The sequence below is a fragment of the Dromiciops gliroides genome, chromosome 4 (assembly GCF_019393635.1).
Source record: "Dromiciops gliroides isolate mDroGli1 chromosome 4, mDroGli1.pri, whole genome shotgun sequence".
Lineage (NCBI taxonomy): Eukaryota > Metazoa > Chordata > Mammalia > Microbiotheria > Microbiotheriidae > Dromiciops > Dromiciops gliroides.
This window is the reverse complement of record NC_057864.1, coordinates 3,672,501-3,692,816: the sequence shown is the minus strand read 5'-3', so window position 1 is coordinate 3,692,816 and position 20,316 is coordinate 3,672,501. Positions and strand designations below refer to the sequence as shown.

General features: G+C 43.7%; 1 protein-coding gene across 1 annotated transcript in view; it reads right to left on the bottom strand.

Annotated features, from left to right (window-relative positions):
* Positions 1-20,316, bottom strand: part of ERICH3 (glutamate rich 3) — a 130,033-nt gene that overhangs the window by 29,135 nt on the left and 80,582 nt on the right.

Genomic DNA, 20,316 nt, shown 5'->3' with positions numbered 1-20,316 from the left:
ATTCTGTAAGAATAGTTACTAGATCTGGGGCAGCTAGATGGCGCAGTGGATAGAGCACCGGCCCTGGAGTCAGGAGGACCTGAGTTCAAATCCAGCCTCAGACACTTAACACTTACTAGCTGTGTGACCCTGGGCAAGTCACTTAACCCCAATTGCCTCACTAAAAAAAAAAAACAAACAAACAAACAAAAAAAAGAATAGTTACCAGATCTAAAGACCTGCATTAAACATCCACGTAACAATATAATGAATCAAATAAGGTTACACTGATGGAGTTATGGGCAGGGTTAGGAGATCCACTGACATCAGGATTAATAAATGGATCTAATTCTTTCCTGCTAACATATTTATATCAGTATGCAATGGTACAGATAACAAGCCAGGCCCAGAACTGAATGGCAGCCAGATGGAATGGATGGCCATGCAAGCTGCTCTCTGATACCAACGCACATCTTCCAAACATTCTTCTCCTCCCGTGATGATTCACAACTGTGAATTCTACTACAGTTGTGGGAAAGACAAGAGTATTGGTAACCCAGAGGTCAAGAGAAAGGCAGATGGTGGGCATAGTTTGGCTCTGACATCTTACCAGCGAGAACTCATGGGTGAGAAGTGATACACAAGATATGGAGATATGTGACTAGAAACAGACATGGGAAAACTGCACAGCATGAATGAGAACAGGAGATGGATGGCTTGAGGGCTGCACTGGTAACTGAAAAATGTTCAAAATAAAGGGCAGTGTGGCAGCTAGGTGGCACAGTGGATAGAGCACCAGCCTTGGATTCAGGAGTACCTGAGTTCAAATCCAGCCTCAGACACTTAACACTTACTAGCTGTGTAACCCTGGGCAAGTCACTTAACCCCAACTGCCTCACCTAAATAAATAAATAAACAAACAAACAAATAAGTAGATAGATAAATAAATAAATGACATAGCTAAGAAGGCAGAGCAAAGGCAGGGAACCACCTGAAATCTCCCAAATTCCTCTCCAAATAACATTGAAACAATGTCTCAAAATTAATTCAGGAGTAAAAACCAACAAAGGAGTAGGGTGAAACAATTTTATAGCCCAAGATAACTTAGAAGGTTGGCAGGAAAGGTCTGTCCCACTAGAGTGAGAGCAGAGCATAGTCCAGTGCAGGTTGCCCCTGGCAAGGCATCAGCCCCGGAGCCCCAGCACAAGCCAGCAGCAAGGCCCCATATTTTACAAAATTCATCAGTAAAACCTCCCTGACATCCTAGAACAAGAGGGAAAATAACATTTTAAATAACCCACTGATCATAACCTGAAAGAGATCCCAGAATAAAACCTCCTAGGAATATAATAGTCAAATTCCACAGTTTCCAGGTCAAAGAGACAATGCTGCAAGCATCCAGAAAGAAACAATTCAAATATATGAGGCAACAATCAAGATAACTCAAGATTTAACAGCTTTTATGCTAAAAGATTAATGAGACATTGTACCAAAATTTATGGGAAGCAGCCAAAGCAGCACTTGGCAAAAATTTATATCTCTAAATATGCTTACATCAATAGGATAGAGAAAGAGCAGACCGATGAATTGGAAGTGCAACAAAAAAACTAGAAAAAGAAATAAAGATTCCTAGTTATACAGCAAATTAGAAATCCCGAATATCAAAGAAGAGATTAATAAAATTGAAAGTAAGAAAACTATTAAACTAATAAATGAAACAATGAGTTTATTTTATGAAAAAAATTAGATAAGCCTTAGCTAATTTGATTTTTTTAAAAAGAAAAAGACAAATAACTAGTATCAAAAATGAAAAGTGTGAATCTATCACCAATGAAGATGAAATTAAAGAAATTATTAGGAGCAATTTTGCCCAATTATATACCAATAAATTTAATAATCTAAATGAAATGGGTGAATGTTTACAAATGTGCAAATTATCCAAATTAATTCACAAGAGTATTCTGCCAAATATTTAAAGAATAATTGATGATGATGATACTATGTAAACTATTTGGAAAATAGGCAAAGGAGTCTTTCCAAATTCATTTTATGATACAAATATGGTGCTGATACCTAAACCAGGAAGAGAAAAATAGAGTAAGAAAATTACAGACCAATTTCCCTAGCAAATATTGATTCAAAAATCTCAAATAAAATTAACTAGCAAGGAGATTATAGCAATATATCACAAAGATCAATATTGTTCTAGAAATGGTAGCAATAAGACAAGAAATAGAAATAGAAAGAATTAGAATAAGCAATGAGGAAACAAAGGTATCACTCTTTGCAAATGATATATTTATATACTGAGAGAATCCTAGATACACAACAACAAAAAATAGTTGAAATAAGTAACAACTTTAGCAAAGTTGCAAGATATAAAATAAACCCACATGATTCATCAGCATTTCTATATTTTACCAATAAAATCCAGTAGCAAGAGGTAGAAAGTGAAATTCCATTTAAAATTACAGACAATTTAACATAATTGGGAGTCCACTTGCCAAGATAAACCCAGGAACTATACAAACACAATTACAATACACTTTTCCCACAAATAAAGTAAGATTTGAACAATTGCAAAAATAGTCATTGTTTCTGAATAGGTTGAGCCAATATGATAAAAATTACAATTCCACCCAAATTAATTTACTTATTCAGTGCCACAGCAATTAAACTTCCAAAAATTATTTTATAGAACTAGAAAAGATCATAATAAAATTTATCTGGAATAACAAAAGACCAAGAATATCAAATAAATTAATGGGGGAAAAAAGTAAAGGAAGGTAGCCTAGCCATACCAGATTTCAAATCACAGGATATAAAGCTTTTCAAAGTAGAAATTAAAGTTATCTATAGTCATATAACAATTCTCTAAGTCACTATTGAATAGATAAATTCAAATTAAAACAACTCTGAGGTGGCACCTGACACCTATCAAGTTGGCTAATATGATAGAAAAAGAAAATGATAAATATTGGAGGGAATGTGGAAAACTGGGATACTAATGTACTGTTGGTGGAGCTGTGAACTGACCCAACCCTGCTAGTGAGCAATTTGGAACTATGCTCAAAGGGCTATAAAACTCTGCATACTCTTTGAGCCAGCAATACACCTACTAGGTCTGTATCTCAAAGGACCTATAGGTACAAAAATACTTAAAGCAGCTCTCTTTGTGGTGGCAAATCATTGGAAATTAAGGGGATGCCCATCAATTGGGGAATGGATAAACACATCGTGGTATATGAATGTAATGGGACACTATTGTGCTGTAAGAAATGAACAGGATGCTTTCTGAAAACTATGGAAAGACTTAAATGGACTGATACAAAGTGAAATGAGCAGAACAAGGATAATTTTGTGCACATTACCAGCAATATTGCACCATGATCAACTGTGAAGACTTAGCTCTTCTCAGAAGCACAATGATCCAAGACAATTCCAAAGGACTCACAATGAAAAATGCTGTCCATCTCCAGAGAAAAATCTGATGGAGGCCAAATGCAGATCAAAGCATACTATTTTTCACTTTCTTTGCGTGTGTTGGGGATTTTTCTTGCTGTATTTAGGTCTATGTTTTCCTTCCACAATATGACTAATATGAAAATATATTTTGCATGATTGCACACGTATAATCTATATCTAATTGCTTGCCATCTCGGGAGGGAAGAGGGAAGGAGAGAATTTGGAGCTCAAAATTTAAAAAAAATTTTAAAATTGTTTTTGCATGTAATTGGGGAAAATATTTGCGGGGATGGGGCAATGACTTGTCCAAGGTCACACAGCTAATAAATGCCAAGTGTCTGAGGTCAGATCTGAATTCAGGTCCTCCTGAATCTAGGGCTGGTGCTTTAGTGCCACCCAGCTGCCCCTGGGAAGATATTTTTTAAGAGAGAGAAGCAGAAGGCAGAGGAGTCCAGGTGTCAAACAGCTGCTGGCACCTGCCCTTAGGCCTTGGTGAAGGTAGTGCTGGACCTTGAGCCCCAAACCCTAGAAAGAGCAGGACTCAGCTCCCAGCCTTGCTTCCTGCACACCCCCAGCAGCCATGATGGAGAAGATGCGACCTGGCACCTGCTTCTGCTGTAGCCCCGGCCTTCTCAGCAGCCACAGCCACTGAAGACCCATAAAAGACTGTTCTCCAGACCTGAATCCTTGGCACTACCAAATGGCGCATCACAGACAGACACGCTTCTGTCATTGAAAATTCATTTAAAGAAGGTGCAATCACCATTTGCTTTGCTGCCACATGCTGTGGACCCTGGGGCCCTTCCAGTAGACTTGAGGCTGAAAACCTCCTCTCTGGGTGCCCCCTCCCCATCAGAATGTGAGCACCTCGAGAGAAGGGGTTGTCTCATTTTCTCTGTTAGAATTCAGCATCTTTTTTCTCAGAGTGGGCCCCTAATAAATGCTTTTATCACTCAAAAATATCCAAAGAATGAGAGGAAGGCCCAGACTGAAAGGGCTGGAGTACTTTCAGGCTATTGCCTGAAATCCAACAGAGGGAAAAGGCCTGGATGAGTTGTAAGGGTCACACGCAGGGCAAGTATCTACACTCTTGAAGGAGCAAAGAATAAAAAAACGCTCTCTTCCCTAACGGTTCAGTGGCTATCAAGCAATCTTTCGTCTTGAAAGTCGCTACCATCAGAATGAAGACATCCAAGGCCAGGGCAGGAATTCTGTATGACAGTAGCCATTTCCCTTCTCCATGTCTTTGCCCAGACTGGGCCCCATTGACTAAAATGTTCTCCTCACTTAAAACTCTCTTCAGGGCTCAGTGTAAGCGATAGATCTTACAGAAAGCACTTCCTGACTCCTTTAGGAGGAGGGAATCTGAGTCCAGACTCCACACAGAATCACTGATGTCCTCCCCATCCTGAGATTACTTTGCATTTATGTATTTAGGTTGTATAGGCTATGCTCACTTGGCCATGGTGCATACAGGTGTTGCTAAGAGAGCAGTGAATAAAGATAGATATAGAAATAGCAATAGAGATATAGCTGTTATAAATACAACTATATATACGTATGGATATGTGCATATACAGATGCTGATGCATGTGTGTGTGTGTAGGTATCTATGTATGTAGGTATGTATTTATTCATCTGTATACATCCACCCCCACCCCCAACACTACCACTGCCAGAAATGTAAGCTCCTTGATTTATTTCACTTCACTGTCATCTTTGCAAACCCCCTGCCCTGGGCTGGTGTTTTGTACATATTGAATAGCTGAAGAGCCTTTGGGAGAGAAAACATCGTGCGCATTAACAGTGATCTTGCACTATGGTGAACTGTCAATGACTTAGCTCTTCTCAGAAACACAAGGATTCAAGACAATTCCAAAGGACTCACGATGAGAAATGCTGCCCATGTCCAGATGGAGTAGCTGCAGAGGCATCATGCTGACATCAGGGCCACCCCCGGTCTCCTGGGGGTGCAGAGGTGGAAGCTAAAGGAAAAGTCTCCGAGGAGAGAGCTGGGCTTCTTATCGGGAGTCGCAGAAACAAGAAGAAGACCCTTTATTCCCTTCCCCCATCTCACTCCAGCCGGGTGGGACTGGCGCCCATTTCGACATGGGAATGTTATTCTGACAAAAATTGTACCTGACTGAGCTATTCTTATTTATCATTAGCACTGGTGCCTACACACCATAAAGAATCAAAATGTTTTTTGCAGCTAGCCTGATCAACTGCAATTCCAATCTTCTCCTGCCCCCTAGCTACCATGGGCATGAGCCAGACATTTCTTAGCAGGATCCCTCAAGTTCCAACTCTTTGCTCTATTTCCAGGACTTCTCAAGGGGCAAATGGTCTCTAAACACCAGTCAAGGGGATCAAGGTCAGTTCTTCTCCATGCTGGTTTGTACCAATCTTGGTGCATTAGGGACCACAGTATCCCCTCCCTTGATGAGAAATTTTGAAACTAAATTATACAAATTTCTATAGCAAATGGCTTCATCAATGTTTTTCATTAAGTACAAAAATAACTAGGATGCCAAGTTATACTTTCTCTGAGCTTCCAAAAATACTCCTCTATAACACCTGAACATTTACATAATGGCTCCCAATGTTGGCTAATTGCCGGTCTTGACAGAGTAAAGAAGAGTCAGCATGGCACATTGGATGGAAAGGCCGCACTTCTATAGTTACTGGCTATGTGAGCCTGGGCAAGTCACATCACCTCTTAAAGTGGCCCTAAGTTATAGACAATTTGTGTATCTTCACTGGGGATTCTCTAGGCTAATGAAATTACAAATCCAGAAAAATACAAACAAAAAAGGCAAAGAAAATCAATCCATTCTCTTTCTCCAGCATAGATAGAGTAGACAACAACAAAGAATTATAGTTCATGTTAAAGTGAGCAAGACACATTCTGCTTAACCTGCAAGATTTACCTCCAGAAAAAGGACCAAGAGAATGACCTTGAAGTGCTGAGAAGGGAGCCATTCTCTCCCACAATTTCATTCAGATTTCTCTCCAATACAACAGCATAGTTGGGTTCCACGCCCACATCTGGCTCATAGTCTCATCCTGACCCTCTCACAGAGTTAAGACATGTAAAGTCTGGCCTCGACGTCCATGAGAAATGCATCAGCAAGGATGGCGTCCATCACAGTGTGATGGAGAGAACCTTGGCTTGTGGGCGTGGCTTGGCCTCCTCCCAGCGACACCCCCCATCTCCATGATGTCCACAGCCAAGTCACTAAGCTTATCCTCTGTCACAAAAGGAACCTGAATTTGCTCTGTTGATGTTTTATACAAAGTCAAAAGGCCCTGGCTTGTAGGAGGCGCTTCATAAGTACTTGGTTGAGTGGGAGAGTGCATAGAGAGCAGTCTGTGAAGCCGGGAAGATCTGGCTCCAAGTAGTACATGGGACACAAATCAGCTGTGACTCTGGGTGAGCCACTGGTCTAGGCCGTGTCAGGAGACGACCAGCTCCACATAAGGTGCCCACGCGCACTGGTAGAAGCTTCTCACCAGGAGCTTCTTACACTGATAAGAATAACAGCTCTACTCTGAAATGTGCCCCAGATTTACTTATCCCCATACATGGTGTTTTCCCCATCCCATCTCCAATAAATTGGAAGCTCCATGAGGCAGGGCCTATGGTCATTTTTGCATTTGTTTTCCAAGCATCAACACAAGCACTAAATACTGCTCGTTGCATTGAACCAAACCGAACGGAAACATCAGAGCTGAAAGAAACCTGAGCAGCCACAGGCTGGCCCATCCCCCCCCCCTCCCCATGCAGGTCCAGTGCCTGTGCCCCTTCTTCCATCTGGGAGAATGATCTCTGGGTTGTTCTGCCCTACAAGGTGCTTGGACAATTTGACGCTTTTCACTAGGACATTCACATCCAACCACTGGGAACAGACTGGCCAGTCACCACCACCTGATCCTCAGGAAAAATGCTTCCTTTCCCCATGACCACACATTTGTTTTGTACCAAGGATCCAGGGACAGGAAACACTGACACCCCCCCCCCCCAAACATACTAGCAGAGTTAGTACACAAATGCTCATGGAGGGAGATCTTTTCTCAATCATTGGCTAATGGGCCAAATGATCCTGATTTGCCACCAGTGACATGTTGGGCCATCCAATCACATCCCCCAAAGACTGTCTCTCTGTCTGGAATTAGGCAGGATGATGTGTCTCTGACATCTCTCACACATGATTACATACATAGAGGCATAGATACATATCCATGTGTATCTGTCTCATATATATGCATATATATGAATACATAGAGGAATAGATACATATCCATGTGTGTCTGTCTCATATATATGCATATATATGAATACATAGAGGCATAGATACATATCCATGTGTGTCTGTCTCATATATATGCATATATATGAATACATAGAGGCATACATATATTTCCATGTATGTCTATATGTCATATCTGTCCATTCCATCTGTCTATCTTCTGTCCATCTGCCATTTATCTGTCTATTATCCATCTGTCTCTCCATCTGTCTATCTTCTGTCCATCTGCCATTTATCTGTCTATTATCCATCTGTCTCTCTATAATCAATGAATCCACCATCTATCTAATCCTCTCTCTGTGTCTGCCTCTTGGGCTATCATCTATGTATATCTCTGATTCTTTTTTGTGATGCAATTGGGGTTAAGTGACTTGCTCAGGGTCACAGAGCATCAAGTATCTGAGTCCAGATTTGAACTCAGATCCTCCTGACTCCTGGGCCAGTGCTCTATCCACTACACCACTTAGCTGCCCTATGTCTCTGATTCTACAATTTCAGCCATGAAGGCCATGCCCCCAATTCAGATCAACAATGATCTCCCATCATTCACAGTGCTCTACAGGGGGAGGCACTCATTGATTCCATAATTTGGCCAGGGTCACAAAGCTTGCATGTTTCAGAAGAAGGTCCTGAAACCAAACAATGTCTATGGAGAACTCCACTATACCAATGCAATGGGCCTGCAACGTGGGCATCTTTTTCGGTGGTACTTCCGGATGTCGTGAGTCACTCAGTAACTCTGAGCATCCCTGCTGAGGCATTAATTCTCAGAAACAAACAAGCATTGCCTACACCCTTGTTTGGTTTGATCAGGAGAAAATAACTGTCTTAGAAGATCTGAATCAGATCACAAGAAGGTAAGCTGATCAGTCCATACGAAAATAGCCCCTGACTCCCGTGTTTCCCCCAAACCAGCCAGATTATTTATGAAATCAGCAGACGAATCATTCATTGAAAAAGCACCACATTAAGATATCTTTTGATCACAGCGCTGATTCTTGCAGACAGACGTTTGCTTTCTTTTCTTACCCTCCCTCCAACCTGTTTTCAGATTCTGGAGGTTTTTCTGTTTTCTATAAAATAATCAAGTCTTTCTTGCAGCTGCCTCCTCTTTTCCATCAAAGGCTTCCCTTTCCCCATGTCACACAGGAATATAAACATCAATGTAATGTGCACATGTACTCTGAGAAAACAGCCCCTTTATGAAGCATGGCAAGTGAAAGAAATAGAAATGATTGGTGCTTTAAATAGAAAATCTGCCTTGTATAATGGGTGCAAAAGATGTATAGAGAACTGTCAGATATCAGTGGGTGGTTTATTCACATTGCGGGTAAACCACAAATCTGGCTTTCAAGTTTACTGAAGTTTATTCTACTTACTTGCTTTGTTGATATCAGATAATTCCATTTCAAAGAGTTCAACAAAAATATAGGTTGGATTGAATGGCCTTAAATTCTGAAAGCAAAATCATCTTGGAAGGAATGCAAGCCTCTCAACAATGAAATACTGGCCGTGCAATTGAATGCGATGCTACCAAGAAAGGAAAAGGAAACATCTCTAGGGAGATGGATGTGGCTACACAGGAAGCTCATCAATAACCCCAGAGTTAAAACAGATGTGGATGAGATGGAAATGTGGGTAGGAACCTGACACACCACCAAAACGGCACAGTCCTGAAGGAATGGTGTGAAAAAAGGGAAGTGAGGATGACCTAAGGCTTGTGATCACAGCTTCATACACTTCTAACTACAGAACAGAAAAGATGAGGAATGAGGAAGAGATAGAACCACTATGTAGGGAAGACAGGATAGTGAGTGATGACTGAGAGGATGTGGGACTGCTCAACATTGTTGCTTTGCTTCCTACCAAGGATAATGATCTTCTTACTGGGAATAATAAAACAAAAATGTTTATAAGGAAACTGAAACCCAAGATAAGTGCCAAAATGGGAAGGCATTATTAACTCACTTGCCTTCAATATACCCAAGTCACCCGGTGAATTGTTGAGGCTTTGAAAGGTCTTGGGATGAGTTCACTGAACCACAGCTGGTGATCTTGGAAGAATCACAGAGAAATGAACAAGAGATGAGCAAATGGCTTGATCCTTTTTTACTGGGAAGAAAGTAGAGGTGGCTGTTGGGGGCGGGGGGGGGGGGAGAAGGTATGTGGAAAGAGCACAGATCTGGGTTTATATCTCAAAGACTCGGGTGCCATTTTGTAAGGGCAGAACTCTGTATGAACCTTTTTACAGCTCAGCTTCTTCATAGGTAACATTAGGTAAACAATTTCCGTGCCACTTCTCCAGAAGGTGACTATGAGGATAACAAAGATAATACCTGTAAATTATTTTGGCCAATGTATCGTGTCACAGAAAAGCCAGCTACTAACGTCCAAACTCTCAACCAGTGAGCCTGGTGCCAATTTCTGGAAAACCCTCTAGAACGGCTGACTAAAGGCAGAGTGCGACCACTCCTGTCCTAACAGGCGGAACAAAGAAGTGATGGCGCTAGCCCTCCATGAGCCTGGCCAGGCCATTAAGAGGAGTAAGTCATTCCAGAATTAATCTGATTTCTTCTTTTTGAAAGACTCAGATCACAGATTTGAAGCTCCTTGAGGGGAATTTCTGTTCTTCTCTCTGTATCCCATAAGAAACATAGTCCAATGCCTGGCACACAGCAAGCACTTGATAAGTGTTACCAAATGCCTGACTTTAGAGTTGGGAAAGACCATAGAAATCATCCAATCCAGCCCATTATTTGCAAATGAAGAAGAAACCCCTTGGACTCTCCATGGAAAAGCGCCTTCACTTGCCAAGATCAAACAGATCCAAGTAGATTGCAGATCAAGGACACTCTGGCTTCAAGTGGAGGGCTCCTTCCACCCCACCATGCTATTTCCTCTTGTGGGAGGCATTATGAAGCCATTTCTCATGATAATCTTATGAATACTCTATGGAGATATAGCAATTCAATTACTGAACAATTACATTGTATAATTGTTTGAAAACCCCAAAAAACAGAAAACTTATCACCAGTTTCTAGGGCAGGTCAGCATGTCTAAGTGCCACAGCCCAAGGACTGAGGGGTGGTGCATCTTGTGTGGTTGGTTCACACTGGAGTGTCCTCCCAGACCTGGCCATGGAGGCAGACCCATCACCTGGAGATCCCTCTGAGGGAAAGCAGTGGATCCACAATCATGCATGAAGTGTCTGCGGTATGCCAGTCACTCTGCTGTGTTCCGGGGATATAAATACACACAATGACAGGATCCCTACCTTTCTGGTAGAGGACTCCGTGAGTGTGTGTAAAAAGATACACAACAGAAACTTAACAAAGTAGTTAAACTCAAGGCAGTTTGGGAGTAAAAGCATCAGCAGTTGTAACGGTGGGTGGTAAGGACCACCAAGAAGGAGAAGAACTCTATGAAGAGGATGTAGGTAGGGAATACATTCCAGGCATGGGAGATGGTGCAAAGACACACAGATGGAGGATGGGCTGTCCCTGGCAAGGACCAAAGAGAAAGCTGGTCTGGCTTTAGGAAGTATTGGGTAGCAAGGGGGTACTTAGAGGGATGTACTTGGAGAAAGGAAGATGTGAGTTCAAACCTCCAGGCCCTCTAAAAATCCTGCCAGGATCTTCAGCCAAGGCACACACCATGTGACTGGACACAGCAGCATGTACCGAGGCCCACCAAAAATCCTGGCTTCCTTTGGTCTTCCACATACCAATACAACCAAGCAGCTGCGTGTCCACTGGGAGAAAATCTGAGCACCCCTCACCCGTCATTCCTCTGTAGAGGTCCATACAAGCAGCAGAAAGAGTCTGTCTGGGGTGTATTTCTCCTTCAAGGAGGAGATATCCTGCAGGCATCCCAATCTGCACCTGGGACCATCGAGGGTGGGGAGGGTTCCTGAGCTGTCTCTACCTTCAGGACAGAGCCCCCACAAAAGGGACAGGATCATGTTCGAGAGCCAGAAGGACCCTAATTAGGGTTATCTCAAACATCTTCATTTAAGAGAAAAAGGAAATCAAAACCCATGGAAAGTTATGGGATTTGCCCAAAGTATTACTGGGAATAAGGGGCAGAGCCAGGGCATTGAAACTCCAAACACTTTGACACATGTCTGAGACCCTTCCACTGCCCCAGGTATTTGCTTCTCACAAAGCCAACTCTAACTCCTTATAATGTCACCAAAGAATAGTAGCAAACACTCAACAGTGCTCCAATATTTTCAGAACACTATGTGTTTGTTATCTTATTTTGATTCTCACGTGACCTTGTGTGGTAGGTAGCTTATTTGTCTGAGTGTTTTGTTTTGGTTTGTTTTTGGGGGATATCCTATAATTTCCCCTGGTATGGTTAACTCCTGGTGTGAAAATTCCATCCACTGACACAAATAGCTCATCTTTAAGTCCTTAAGGAGTTCCTTGGTCCCTGAGAAATGAGTTTGTCCAAGGTCATATAGCCACTATATACCCAAGGGATAGATCTTCAATGACTTCAGGGCCAGTAATCATCCATTATACCACATGTTTCTCTTCTGCTATATTTGTAAAACAATTGAAGGTACTCTATATTGAACTGACTAGTCATAGATGTCCAACTCCTTCCTCATAATGTTGTTGTGCTTGAAAAGGGCCTCATTTCAATGCAACCCTTTCTACAAGACTGTCTGCTTCCATTTTCTAGGGATCATTTTCAAATGTCGGTGCTGGAGTGACATATAGCAAGTTAAACCTATGTTTAAAAATCAATTTCATAAGCACAAGAAGGAGGAGCAATAGCCAAGCACCAGGGATTGTTTTCAAAAAAAGATCCGAGGATTTTAGTGGACCACATGCAAGTTCTTTGCAAGTCAATATCATGTTATGGTAGCCCAAAAGCTCATGTCATCTTGTGTTTCCATGACGGGCCCAGCTCCCAGGAATATGGAGGTTTTATATGCTCTCTGGAGTGTCTACAGACCAGACATGGACCTGCATATGTGCGCTACCTATAGGCCATCTCTGCCCTGGTAAGATGACATGTAATGTATGGATTTTTAGTTCCAGATCTCCCCATGTTAGGGAAAAAAGGGCATCGGTAAGTAATAGAGCATCAATAGAACAGCCGCCCCAGTTGATTAAAAAAGCCACAGGAGGAAGCAGTTGAAGGCACAGGGAAATGTCCAACCTGAGAGGGAAGGCTGGGGGGTAGGGGCATGGTAGCTGTCTCCAATATAGGCAGGATTCTTCCAGAGGTCCTGTAACTCTAACCACTCTAGCACATTGCTACCTCACCAAGTAAATCTTGACCCCTAATTGTAGAACACCCAAATAGAGAGGGCTGCTTGGGGAGGCTGTGACTTCTGCCTCCCGAAGGTGTTCAATCAAAGACCGGATAAACACATTTATTTTGCACTTACCTTACAAGCACACGCTATGTATGCCCTTCCCCCTCCCCAAGTGATTAAAGATTGTTTTGTTTTGTCTCGGTGTCCCTGGTGCCTAGCATAGAGCAGGAGCTTTTAAAATGCTTGTTTGATAGAACTGAATTCTCAACTTTAAGTCCAGTTTTCTATCCATGACCCAACATTGCCTCAGTCCGCAGCCCACAGTAAGTAGTCTTGTATCCAAGCTGAAAATCTCAACAGTCATGGGGAGCAGGGGTAATTTTCACTGAATCACATGTAGTCTTCTATCTCTCTCAACAAGTAATTTGCAAGATATGTATTCTTTCCATAGCTGAGTGACTATTATTTGTATTCCAAGTATAGGGGATCCCCTTCTTGGAAAAGAATTAATCAAGGGATTCCAGAAATAACCCTCTACATTCCAAGTTCTAAATCACAATGAAGTGTTCCAAAAGGAAATAGAATCAAGGCTTCACTGGAGGGGGAAAGGAAGTGAGGTGGAGATAGGACTCCCTGACATCATCAAGAGGTTAGGGAGATAAAGCCAGTTAGAGGAGGCAGAGAAGGCAAAAGGGGATCAGTATATTGACAACTAAAACGTCTATTTGAGGCTTTACCTGAAGAGGGAGATGGATGCCCTAAGGAGGAAGCCTTTGCTTGTCCTGTAAGAGATGGTAGAGATTAGACAGAGGTTTCTCTACTATCAAAGGTCATCTATGAAGAGTCAGTGGAAGAAGAGAGGTGAGTATTGGCGACATATCACTAGCCCCAGAATATTGCTGCAGCTATTTGTTGATGTGATAACACCAAGAGAGAGAGGTTTACTGTCTTCCCAGGTCAAGACATATCAGAGAGCTTACCAAGACTTATCAAAACAGATGACGACTACCCACTTGTGGTGAGATTCATTGCAGGCACAAATCTCATCGCCTAATGGCACATAAAATGTATGACAAAATACTATAAATTCTTGGGCAAGAAGACCTGAAGACCATAGGGGTATAGGTTATGTTCTCCTCACTGCTGACATGTTAAGGCAAAAGCTTCAGAAGAGAAAAAATGATTACGGAAATTATCATCTGGCTGAGATGTATCTGAGTATCTGAGAATACAATTTGAAATTCTAGCCCACCACCTTTTAATATAGTGATGATGGTTTCTAGGCCAGTGATGGAGTACACCTCACAAAGGTTGGTGAGAATGTATTTGCTTGGTGTCCTGGAAAATAAAAGGCAAGTTGTTGTTTAAAATGGGGGGTGGGGTGAGCAGACTGCCTATGTGCACTCGATAAGCTAGATAATCAAAGGAAATAACAGTAAGGAAAGAGAAATAGCTGAGATACATACAAGACAAAGAAAGCAAAATCCAAAATGTGGCCAGTGGTAAAGCTCTGCCTTTGTGAAGGCAAAAGAAAAGTAGAACTTGGGGTCGATTCAATGAATGGAAAGGGGAATAAGCAACTACATAGTTTCTACTATGTGTCAGTCATTGGGCTAAGCACCAATTTGTTTTACAAATATTACTTCATTGATCCTCACAACAACTCTGACAGGGAGGTTGCTACTATTATCTCCATTTTACAGATTAGGAAACTGAGGCAAACAGAGGTGAAGTGATTGCCCAGGGCCACACTGCTAGTAAGTGTTTGAGACCAGATAAAAATGTTCACCTCACAGTGTGATTGACACTCGTGGAATAAGATCCAACATTAGAGTATTACTCTGGGATGGCTCTACCTTAGTGAAAAAGAAACGAGGCAAAGGGAAGAGATATTATTGTATGTTAAGAAGATAAATGTGAGGAAATCCAGGGACCAGAGAGTGGAAAACATGAGGGGGAAAGTAATTAAGAAAGTGACTTTGTCATTGGAAGGAAAAAAGAAATGGAAATGGAAGATAGGAAACAGGTCACGGACACCTATGTACAATATAGCAATGATGAGGGACGTCTCTCTGTCTCTCTCTCCGTCTCTCTGTCTCTCACCTCTCTGTCTCTCTGTTTCTCATCTCTCTGTCCTCTCATCTCTCTGTCTCTCAGCTCTCCGTCTCTCTCTGTCTCCTCATCTCTCTCTCTGTCTCTCATCTCTCGTCTTCTGTTTCTCTGTCTCTCTGTCTCTCATCTTTCTTTTTCTGGCTCTTCTGGCTCTACTCCTCTGTCTCTCATCTCTCCGTCTCTCTGTCTCCCTCATCTCTCTGTCTCTCTGTCTCTCATCTCTCAGTCTCTCTGTGTCTTTCATCTCTCTGTCTCTGTCTCTGTTTCCTCTTGTGGCTGTCACTCATCTCTCTGTCTCTGTCTCTGTTTCTCTGTCTCTCATCTCTCTTTCTCTGTCTCTTTCTGGCTCTCTCCTCTGTCTTCATCTCTGTCTCTCTTTGTCTCTCTCATCTCTCTGTCTCTCTGTCTCTCATCTTTCCATCTCTCTCTTTGGTCTCTGTCTCTCATCTCCCTGTCTCTGTTTCTATGTCTTTCTGTCTCTCATCTCTCTCTGTCTCTCTCTGTCTCTCTCATCTCTGTCTTCCTGTCTATCTCTCTCTGTCTCTCTGCCCTGTCATCTCTCTGTGTCTCTCTCATCTCTCTGTCTCTCTCTCATCTCTGTCTCTGATCTCTCTATCTCTGGACCTCTCTGTTTCTCCTCTCTCTCTCTCTCTTCCTCTCTATGCCAAAAGAGAGCATCAGATGACTTTTTTTCTTGACTTAATGCTAATTTTTCATGCTTTCCAAGGCGGAGACGAATCAGTAGCTGAGCTGATCCACCATGGGTTCTGTGGCTGGACTCGAAGAGGGAATTGTTCATCTTCCAGTGTCACCACGGTGGGAGGTTGCGGGCAGAATAAGGCAGGGAGTTCTGCTTGGAACTTTTTATCAATTAATCTTATGAACCCCTGGGTGGGATGTTCACCAGATCTCCCGGCGCGCCGAGTGGGAGGGAGAGCGAATACTGTGGTGCAGACTCGGGCCGAGCCTGGCTGAAGCTACAACGATGAAACTCCAGGGGTTAAATGCAAGTCCGCCCAAACATCAACTTCACCCCATCGAACCGGGGAGGCGCGGGACCGACAGGGATCGCTCTGGAGAGAAGCCCTGGCGCTTCTAGCGAATCACCAATTCCCTGTGCTAGGCCAACAGCCTTAGAAGGGAAGGAGGAATCAGCACTGGTATGTCCCTAGTACAACGGCAGGGTATCGCCCTAAGGTGGTTTACAGATGTCATAGCTTTTCATCCTCACAACCACCCTGGGAAGGTAGATGTGATGATCGCCATTTTACTGGTGAGGAAACTAAGGCAGATGACAGTGAAGAGACTTGCCCAGGGTCACCGAGAGTCAGCACCTGAGGCTGGGTTCGGAATTTCCGTCCCTCGCTCCAGTCTCAGCACTTTACCCCCCCCGCGCCATCTCGCTGCTGCTAAATGACTGGCAGTCAGAAAAGTTAGTGCACTTTGGGGCCGCTGTGTTCTCACCTGTCACACCTCAGACCTCACCTGGAATATGGTACTTCGGTTCTGGGGAGGCAAAGTATACAAAAGAGACGGAGCGACTGAAGAGCATCTTCCGAGCGGAGCTGACCTGCGGGATACCTCAGGGCCTCGACTCCACATCACCAGGGGAAGAGAAGCCTCCGGGCTGGGGTGGGGGGGAGGGAAGGGGGAGGCAGGAGAACTGCCTCAAATATATTCAGGGTTGTCATGGTCAGGAGAGATTGGCCATGGTCTGTCTGGCCTCCGAGGCCAGAACCAGGACAGTCACAAAGAGGCAGATTTAGGCTTGATGCCAAGAAAAGGCTCCTAAGAATGAGGGCTGTCCCAAGGGGAATGGGATCCACCGTGAGGGGGGGGGAGCTATGGAAGCCATTCCCATTTAGGCTGGACCACAGAGGTTTCTTCCCTCTTTCAAATTCCAAGATTCCCACCAAGGGAGCAGAACTGGCTTCTGGGTGGGAAGTGACCACTCCATTCTAGCATTTGTCACAGCAAATCTAAAGAATCCCAGACGCAGTCTGACAAGTGTCCTCGATTAGGGGAAGAGGTTCAAACTTTTCAGAAGAGGCATCATTAAGTTCCCCTGGCCCAAAATTCTGTAGGGGAAGCCAATCAAGAAGACATGGGCAATGGGGCGGCTAGATGGCGCAGTGGATAGAGCACCGGCCCTGGAGTCAGGAGTACCTGAGTTCAAATCCGCCTCAGACACTTAAACACTTACTAGCTGGTGTGACCCTGGGCGAGTCACTTAACCCCAATTGCCTCACTAAAAAAAAAAAAAAAAGAAGAAGACATGGGCAAAAATGAGAAGCAATCCTAATGAGGAGGGAAAGTGGGAGCTGTCTAAATAGAACACTGTGGACGCTTAGGAGATCCACCATCAGCTTAGATTCTAAATGAACCTTATCGGTCCGCAGTTCACCTTGGCCAGCATTTATTAAACACTGTGTGCCAGGCACTGGGCTAAGTGCTGAGCATACAAACGGGGGCAAAGCACAGTCTGGCAGCTCACAGGCTAAAAAGGGAGACAACATTCAGACTGTAATGCTCATGCAGGTGAGATACCATGTAAGTTTAAAGGGGGCCTCAGAAGGAGGCACGAATGAGTTGAGGGGTTGAGTTGGGGGAGGGTGGAAGAGACCTCTTGAAGAAGGCGGGATCCGAGTTGAGTTCTGGTAGAATCCAGGAGGCAGAGAAAAAGTAAAGAAGATGAGAGCTGGAGCAGGTAAGAAATGACTCTAAGAGTATAGCAGAGCTTGTAAAGGGAAGCTAAGGACATCTACATAGGGTTTGCTGTGGTTTTGTCTTCCATTAAAATGGAAGAAAAGGATCGATCAAAGCAAGAGGTATGCTTGAGTGGGTGGGGCATGAGTAACTGACTCGAGAAGGCCCCGCAGTTCAGTTGTTTCCCTTCCGTTTTCTCTGCAAAGGAGAATGACCTTGGCGATGAAAACGGAAGAACCCAAATGGCCAACAAAGAGTTAATGCCCCAGGTAGGTCAGGATGCAGAGAGAGCGCCGAGCTGCCCAATGGAGTCTGATCCCTTAAGCCAGTGTCGAGCCAGTGGCAGGTGATGTCTGAAGGGTCATAGAAAACAGCAGAGGTCCCACAAGACAGGAACAGCAAATTTTGTCCTGAATTTCAAGAAAAATCATCCTGAAAACATGAGTTAGTGAATTTGACTTCAGTTCACTAAAAAAACACTAGAACAGAACCTTAGATTCAGTAAATATTTAGAAAGGGGAGTCACGATTGGCAAAACAAAAACCCAATAGATTCATCAATGGGTCAGTCAGGCAACAAGCATTAATGAAACACATACTTTGTGTACTGTCACTTAACAAGCACTGAGGATAAGAGGAGCTCTGAGCATCTGCTATGAGGGACAACATGCAAACCATCTCTGTACAAAGAAGGCTGAGCCAGGGTGAATGAGGCAGTCTCAGAAGCAAGGCACTAGGCTTAAAGGAAGACTGGCAATGACGTACAGATGGTAAGACTTTAGCTGAGTCTTGAAGGAAGCCCAAGAATCTAGGAGGCAGGGACAAGGGTGAGCATTCCAGGGGAAGGTGGGAAGCCAGTGAGTGAAAACACTATTGCTTAGTAGATGGAGAATGTGTGCAGGAACCCCAAGAGCACCAGAGCTATTGGCCCACAGAGGCAGAAGGAGGGGAGTATGATATCAAAAGACTGGAAAGGCAGCAAGAGACCAGGTTACAAAGGGCTTTAAAACAAAGGGTGTTCTCTTTGATCCTAGAGGTAAGAGGGAGCCCACTGGATGGCGATGATATGGTCAGACTTACACTTTAGGAAGATTATTTGACAGCTGAGTGGAGGATGAAGAGAGGAGAGAGTTGAATCAGGGGAGACCAAGCAGGAGGCCAGTACAATGATTCCAGGTGTGAAGTGAAGAGGGCGCTATCAGAGGAGGGCAGGGGGCCGATACAAAAGAACTTAGGAAGGTCACAACAGCAGGATCTGAGAACTGCCTGGATGGGGTGGGGAGAGAGGGAGCAGTTGATGACACCTAGTTGGGAGCCTGAGTGGCCGGGATGCAATCCCTAAAGGAATAGGGAAGCTGGAAAGGAGGGAGGGTTTGGGGAATAGATGAGTATTTCCATGTTAGACGTGAGTTTAGGATGCCTATTTTACATCGAGTTCAAAATGTCTCATAGGCTGTTGGAAAATGTGATGAGAGAAGTCAGGAAGGTTAGGGCTGGACAAGCAGATCTGAGAATCATCCGCATAGAGAGAAGCATGGGAGCTGATGAGATCATGCAGTGAAATAGCGATGGCAAAGAAGATCCAGGACAGAGCCCTGCAGGACACTCAGGGTTATCAGGGATGATTTAGAGGAAGATCTAGCAAGGAGACTGAGGAGCGGTGGTCAGCCAGGAGGAGAGGACAGCAGCATGAAAACTGACAGAGACTAGGGCCATGAACAGTGTGAAAGGCTGCAGGGAGGTGAAGAAGGGTGAATCTTGAGGAAGGGCCATTGGATTTGGCCACTAAGACTTGATCATTAATACTTTTGGAGAGAGCAGATTTGGTGGAATGCTGTCAGAAGCCAGATCATGGAGAGAGAAGAGAGGACAGGAAGGAGTGATCATAGATGGCCCTTTCAAGGAGTTTAGCCACAAAAAGATCTATGGGATGATAGCTGGAGGGAATGCACAGGTCAAGGGAGGGTATTTTGAGGATGGCAGAAACATGGGGATGTCTCTTTAATGTCTTTTTTAGGCAGCAGGGAAGCCACCAACAGACAAGGAACAACTTAAGATTAGTGAGAGTGTGGGGATAATCAAATGGGGCGATCTGCGGGAGGAGATGGATGGAATGGGATCACTTGCACACGTGGAAGGGTTTGCCTTGGGGAAGATAAGTTTAGTTTGCCTTGCAAAGCTCTTATTTATCTTAACTCTTGTGGTATAGATGGAAAGCTGTGCAGTAGATGAGTTGAATTCAGTATTGAATGACTCAACTCTAAAGAGTCATCAATGATTCAAGGTGAACACAGCAGGAGGTCTCCAATGTACCATCCCAGGGACCAGTACTTGGTCCTTGATGTTTTCACGTTGTTTACTAAAGACTTAGATAATGATGGGAGATGGCATGGTCTTCCAATTTGCAGATGACAAAGTTGAGAGACCCAGAAAAAAACAGGACCTCAAAAGTCTTTTGACATGCCACAGCCCT